Source organism: Camellia sinensis, chromosome 2 (assembly GCF_055761805.1).
Source record: "Camellia sinensis isolate YWXY chromosome 2, ASM5576180v1, whole genome shotgun sequence".
Lineage (NCBI taxonomy): Eukaryota > Viridiplantae > Streptophyta > Magnoliopsida > Ericales > Theaceae > Camellia > Camellia sinensis.
In genome coordinates, this window is record NC_138962.1 from 113,069,214 (window position 1) to 113,077,254 (window position 8,041).

Genomic DNA, 8,041 nt, shown 5'->3' on the forward strand with positions numbered 1-8,041 from the left:
TAGCATGCCTTTATTTTGTCCTTATATGCAGATGGATGGTCAAGTCATGTGAATTGGTGCACAGGCTTTGGTTTCCTCGATTTTTTGCTCGATTTTTTTTATTACAGTGACAACTCATCTGTTATTGATATATGTGGGATTCGCAACTTAGAAAGTCACATGGCAACAGTGAATTCACTGAATTACCTTACAGTCAGCATGCCCTTATTTTGTTCGTATATGCAGATGGATTGTGAAGTCATGTGACTTGGTGCACATGCTTTGGTTTTCTCCATTTTTTGCTCGACTTTTTTGTTACAGTGACAACTCATCTCGTATTGATATATGTGGGATTCTCAATTCAGAAAGTCACATGGCAACAGTGAATCCATTGATTTACCTTACAGTCAGCATGCATTTACCTTACAGTCAGCATGCATATATGTGGAATTCTCATTTATCCGTTCATAATCAACTATATAAACGAGTAAAGGTGAAGACACAACCTTACAACTCATTTCGCCCTACGAAATTATCATTCATTTGTTTTAAAAAATTAGCATGGCTACATGGTTCATAGGAGGGAGTGGGAGTCGCAGAGGTGGTAGGAACTTGCAAAGGGGTGAAAGTTCACGACGAGGAGGGGGAAGGGGAAGTGGCGATGCTGAAGATGAAACACCATTTCCTTTCTTGGATGCCTCTTGTGCTTATCATGATAGGTTTGGGAAATGACATTTTGTCATGCCCAAGTACTATCGAGATCCATGTGGTTTGGTGGAGGATCCATCAGAAAATCAAACAGGATATGGTTATGCAGAGGCTAGACTTCTTAAGTGGCCCGCACTATTTATAGAGCGAGTGCAAAACGAAAGATTATGTCGGGAAAGACGACTGAAGGTGCCAAAAGCACGTTCTGTTGAGATCCAAAAGGAAGATCCTGATAATGTTGATCGACTATGTCAAACACTACAACGTGAGATTTCTCAAATGGGTCGTAGATTGACCCGCGATATGCAGCTACTCATACTTAAGAAGGATGCCCAAAAGAACAAAACAGAACCAAATGTTGCGGCTATCAAGGCTATTATGGAGGATCCTGAACTTGTCTCTGACGCTGAGCTTTCGGATTGTTCAAACTCTGAGCCACCTGCCGATTTAAGCGCGAATTAGGTGTTAATGTCTACACTTCGGCAATATAACAATTTGCATTAATATGGAATGTCTGTGTTAGAGTAAGTATAACTGTTATGTTATGTTATGTTTATGTTTAAGTTTATGTTTATGTATTGTGTCTGTCAAATGTTACGGCTATTAATATGCAATATTAGGTCATGAATTAGGTGTTTGTCTATCTAACTGTTATGTTTATGTATTGTGTGTTCAGTTAAGAGTGTCCAGGATGTATGTAATGTGTGTTCAGTTCATGGTGTCCATAATGTATTTTTGTGGGAGAATTATGTCTGTACTACCTATGTAACTGAAAACTATTACATTTGCAACTTCAGTTATGTTGTTTTCATGCCCGTATGAGTATTTTGTAAAGTACTGACTTTGTATATTATGTATTAAGTATTATTACAAAAATGTTGAGAAAATTTATTTTAGGAGCTCTCGCTGTGGCCTTTGTCTTCTTGGCCTACTCCGCGGTGGTCTTCGCGTCTCACCCTTCGTCGTTGCTCGTCGAGTTGCACAGTGTGTGGGTGTGCTTCGAACTGTACAGCATGCATATCACATTCTAACTCATAACAAAGACGATACAAAAAAATAAATTTTATAAATGAAAACGGGTACAAAACGGTTTTACTAAACTGGTTTACTAAACTGATTTTTTGAATTACATTCTCACCTTCTAACCCAAAACAAAAGAATAAATATATATGTATGTTTAAATGAAAACGGCTTTCGTAAAGCCAAAATAATTTTCTAAATAACACCTTCCAACCCAAAACAAAGACAAAAGAAAAAAAAAATTACATGAAAACGACTTTAGTAAAGCGAAAAAAAAATTTATTAATTACATTATCACCTTCTAACCCAAAACAAACACAAAACAATAAGCAAAAAAAAAAAAATTTACATGAAAACAACTTTAGTGAAGACGAAAAAAAAATTTTAATTACATTTTCTAAATCAAAACAAAGACAAAAGAAAAAATGAAAAATGTAACATGACAATGGCTTCAGTAAAGCCAAATAAATGAACATGATTGGCTTAATAATATCTACATGAATATGATTTTGAAATTATATATATGAAAAATAGTATGTAAAATTAATATATGAAAAGAGGTTTTTTTTCATATTATGTAAAATTTATGAATTACACATTCTAAACAAAAACAAAAGAAAAAAAAAACATATTTTAACATGATAATGGCTTTAGTAAAGCCAAGTACTAAAATATACAGTGTAAATATATTTTTTAAAATATGTTTTATGTTTTTTTCTTTTGTTTTATCTTGAAAATAGCGTTTTATTCCAACAAAGTTTATGTTAAAAACGCTGGGCGAAAAAAAAAATTCTGTTAAAATCGCTATTTGTAATAGCGTTTATTCATGTTAAAATCGCTATTCGTAATAGCGTTTTTATGGCAAAAAAATTTTGTGTAAAATCGCTATTAGAAATAGCATTTTCTGGCAAAACAGTTTTGTGTAAAAAGCGCTGTTCTTAACAGCGTTTTCCTGAGGAAAAAAATTAACCCTAGAAGCGCTATCTGTAACAGCGATTTCTTAATCAAAGTCGCTATTTGTGATAGCGATTTTCCTGTTCATCTACTTTTGCGCTCCTAACAGTAAAAGCGCGAATAGTAATGGCGCTTTAGCTTAGTTTTGGAATTCCGTCAGAAGTTGGCCTAGTTTTGGAAATACAATGTAAAAAAGGCTTATATTGGGAAAAGACCCAGCATATCACCATGGAATGGAATGTACTTCACATTTCACCATCCATGGCCGACGACGACCGACTTCCAAGTCAATAAATTTTTCTTTTAAATTCAAGAAAATAAAACAAAAAAATAAAAATGTAGCGTTCGGTTTGATTTTTAAAACTCGATCAGCTGGCTTGTTTTTTCTTTTCAGAAGACACTTGTAAAAAAATTTTACTTTTTTATTTTTTATATTTTTTATTTTTATTAAATTTTTTTAATATTTTAAGTAACTTCTTTTATTTTTTAGATACACTTAACATAAATACATCTAAATAATAAAAAAATTATAAAAAAAATCTTTCAAAAATTCACTAAATACCAAAAATACAAAAAAATATAATAATTTAGTATATTTAATTCAAAAAACTCAAAGCAAACACAGTGAATACTATTGTCGAATCATGATTTGAATTAACATTTATAATTAAATAAATTTTTAAAGTATAATTTAAAATTATTTTTAAAATTTATTTCTTCTCTTTTTTTTTTATTATTAAGTAATCAATTAATCATTTTTTCTCTCTTCTCATATTTTATACATCAATCAATTAAAAAAAAAAAATTTCAAATCATCCCAAAATTATTTTCAAAACTCATAATCAAACAAATTTTCTCTTTTCAAATCATAATTCAAAAACTTAAAACTCAAAATACAACTCTACGCTCAAATTATAGGTCTAAAATAAACTAAACATATAACGATTTTGGTTTAGACATGACCCGTTTATTATTTTGTATCTAGATTCCTTATTTTATCTGGTTGTTCATATCATTGTTCATCTTATTCCTTATTGAATTGGGTTGTTTAAGTATTGTGATTGCATTTGAAACAGGTTGAGAGTTTCTTTTTCAATAAAACTGTTGCCCAAATTTTGGTCAATTCACTCGAGTGGTACTTTGGTTGCTTTAGTGGTCTTTGAGAACTTCCAGTATATTTGCAAATATACTGGGAGGGTGTTTTTTTCGTTTGATCGGTGTTTATTGCACTCGAGTGGTCTTTGGGAATTCTCAGTACTTTTGCAAGCCTGCAAAAGTACTGAAGGGTGGTGTTCTTCACTCGAGCGGTCTCACTTATTATATTTGGTCACTCGAGTGGTATTTTGATCACTCGAGCGATCTGCACGTATATTAGTTCGTAAAACTTACTTTTTGAGTTACTTTTTCATATCTCTCTCTCTAAACATTTCAAAACCCTAAATCTAGACCTTTTCTCTCTAAAACTCATCTTCAACCTCCAAATACTCTCAATCTATTGATCTCTACACCTTAGTCCTTTTGATAAAAATGTAGAGATCACCTAAAACTTCATTTTAATCGAAACAAAGTTGATTTTCGACTTCATCAAAGGTTCTCCACTCGCTTCCTTGTCTTCTAGCTTTGAGGTAGAGATTTCTCCACACTTTTATATATTTTTTAACTTAGTTATTTGATTTTCTAAACAACATTGTGATTTGGAGATTTTGAACAAAATCTAGGGTTTTAGTTTTGAATCAATAGAGGGGTTTCTTGGAAATGATTTCTTGGAAATGATTGTGGGTTTGTAAATGTGGTTGAGTTATAATAAAATTGTGGATTTTTATCATTGGAATTGATTTATAAAGAAAATGGGATTTTGCGCCCTAAAATGTAAATACTTGAGTTTGTAAAGAAGAAATGGAAATGATGTTAGGTTTTATAGAATTGGAATGATGATGATAATGATGGAAGTTTTGGATATGCATTATCACTCCCATCTTAAAATTTTGGAAAGTTTATCTTTATGGGAAATTATCTATCTGTTTAGATATATTTGTTTTGGGCTATCGGTAGAAAACAGCTATGATTATTATAAAAATTACATGAGAATTAGGAGAATTAAAACTAATTTTTCCTCAATTTGCATTGATTATTGTTGCATACTTAACGCATTGAAAATGTATATTGTTTTGAGAAAAATGGGTAAATACCTTCGTGAATCTGGGTAGGGGGTGTGGTTATGGTATTATTATTGGCCTATGTGTCATTGTGAAAGTCCAGAAACCTACGCGGTTAGATGCTGAGCCTTTCGGTTAGTACCTTTAAAAATGACAAATTATAGTGCTTGTACAGCCTACTTGCAAACACGTATCTAGAGATTTACAGTGTTATATCCACGGCCCTGTTTTCTATTAAAAATGAAATAATTTCATGAATTGTGATATAAACCTGGCATTGTATAGTTTTGGAAAGAGATATAAAATGTTTTGGCACGCGCATTGTATATGCATTCACCTTATAACTTCGTTAAGATTCATATATTGTGTTAGAGTATCTTTACGGGGTTTTGGCTCATCCTCCATAGAAAATCATTTCCAGGTGCTAGTGATATGCCTCCGTCAAGGCCATAGCTTGGGAGGACTTGGAGCTAAGAGCTTTTTTTTGTTATTGTTGTAATTATTTTTGTACAAGCCTAGGGCTTTATTTATATTGAATTTCAAACTCACTTTTGTTGTAACCAAGCATCGTCTTGGAAAGTTGTAGCCAATTAGGCATTACTTTATTGGTTTTAACCTCTATTTTGTATAGTTTACTTGTGGCACATGCTATAAATTCAGGGTTAGGGCTTATGAATGTATAACTGCATGTGTTACCTTTTGTACAATGATATCATATGAATGGAAGGATATTATATTCAGAACTGTGTTGTTATTTAATTAATATCGTGGGATAAATTATGGTTATTATTTTCGGGATGCTACAAAATGGGCCCAAACTTACTGCATCCGACATTAAAAACAACAGCATTACTACCTTCACATCACCCATTCCCCCTAATACCCTCTAATATATTTTCGATTTTATTTAATGGACCCAATTTTCAACCAGCAGCCAGTCTAAGGCGAGGAGATCCATTGTCGCCCTATATTTTTTGGCTTGTTATGCAAGCCTTATCAGATGGCTTTGATCATCTTGCAACCCAGGGCATCTGAAAAAGGGATAGCTATTAGTCGCACATCTCCACCTATAAACCATTTGTTATTTGCAGATGGTTGTTTCATATTCCAAATTTTGGATGTGTCCCATATTTGGTGTTTACAATGGTTTTTAAGTGCGTTTTGCTCTCAGACTGGTTTGTGTATTAATTGCCAAAAATTTGAACTTTATCCTAGTCCCAATATGCCCACAAATGTTAGGCAGTGGCTTTAATCAATGTTGAGAGTTAAGGTGGTGTCTAAACCAGGTCTATACCTAGGGGCAAATCCGGGGTTCTTGGGTAAGGCTAAAGGGGATATTTTCAAATCAATTATGGACAAAATTCAAATTAAGCTCCAAGGTTGGAAATGCAATCTTTTAAATTTTGCTGGTAGGGGTGTGTTGGTTAAGCATGTGTTGTATTCTATTTCGGTTTATTTAATGTCTCTGTTCCAAATGCCAACTATTTTTTTGGAAAAACTCACAGCAATGGTCAAGAACTTTCTTTGGAATTCCAACCGAGACAAAAGAATTTCCTAGAAAAAATGGACTCATTTATGTTTTCCGAAAGAATAAGGGGATTTGGGATTCAAGGATCTTAGATGTTTTAATCAAGCTTTGTTAGCCAAACAGGCATGTCAGTTGGTAACAAATCTGAATGCTTTGTTATCCCAAGTTTTGATAGGTAAGTATTGTACTAATCAATCTTTCGTGAAAGTGGGTAAGGGAACTTATTCTTCGTGGGGCTGGCGTAGTATTTTATGGGGTAAGGATTTGTTAAATTTGGGTTTACACTAGGTAGTGGGGAATAGGATACAAATATTGCCTTTCAAGGATCAATGGATTCCTGCAGTATCCAATCTATTCAGGGAAAGGGGGCTTCACAGATTTTTTCCTCAAATGCAGATAGAGCATTTTATTTATATGGAGTCGGGTTGTTAGAGAGAAAATTTGGCTCGGTACTTCTTTCTGGAAGAATGTAGAAGGAATATTCTAGTAATTCACATTCCTAATCCTTCTTGTGAGGATGAATTAGTCTGGAGTTCTATCAAAAATAGGGTTTATATAGTTAAATCTAGTTACAAACAAGTCTTGCTTCGTTATTACCCTTTGATGAATGGGAATGAATTTGAAAAAGCGATATGGATAAAGTTGTGGCAATTAAGGATACCTCTGAAGTGGGCTTTATTTATTTGGAAATATCTCCATCGAATCCTGCCAATCCAATGTGAATTAAAGAAGCAAGGAGTTCCAATCACTACGCGATGTACTCAATGTAATAATCGTGATAAGACATTAGAACATGTATTCTTTGACTGTCATTGGGTGCAAAAGGTGTGGAGAGGGTTTACATTGGGGCTAGATTTCAATATAGGCTCACCGGTGTCTTTCTTTCAATGGTTTAAGGAGCGGGTGGAACAAGTTACAGATGATGAAATTCTCATTCACTCCGTGGCCATTCTTTGGGCCTTATGGCAGCAAAGGAATAACTTTGTGTTCAATAAACAATTTCAATCTATTGACAGCACGATTGAGGAAGCAAAGATATTATCCGTACTAGTTATTAAAAATGCACATCATGGGTCATCTATACACACTGATAATGTGTTTACAATTGAGGATAATCAATCTAATTTGTGTGTTTTGCAGAATATACAAGCACCTGGGAACGCAAGGGAATCATGAACATTCATCATTGATGGCTCATGGAAGTCATCTAATCAAAGTGTGGGGATCGTGTGGATTTGCTTAAACAATAAGAACAAACCAATTACTCAAAAAGCACTAGTACTGAATCCACTCTAATCTCCAATGGCGGCTGAAGCAACAACATGCTTGGAAGCTATTAGATGGGCAGTAAACCAGGCTAAAATGTGTAAGAATTCAAACGGATTGCCAAGTTTCTAGTGAGAATGCTACAATAGGAAAACACCAAGATATACTGGAAGATTGCTACTATTATTAATGATATTATACATTATGCTACCGATTTGGACTACTATTGTATTAGAAATGTAGCAAAAAATGTAATTCAACTAGCACACGAACTCATAACTTGTGTACTTAAATTTTAAGTAATATAGTACTATTTTGAGTCCTCTTAAAAAATAAAAAAATAAAATTTTCCCTCTAATATATTTTTGGGGATTCAATAATGGTTAAAATTTTAATTTTTTTGGTCAAAGATTCAAGTGTAAAATTATTA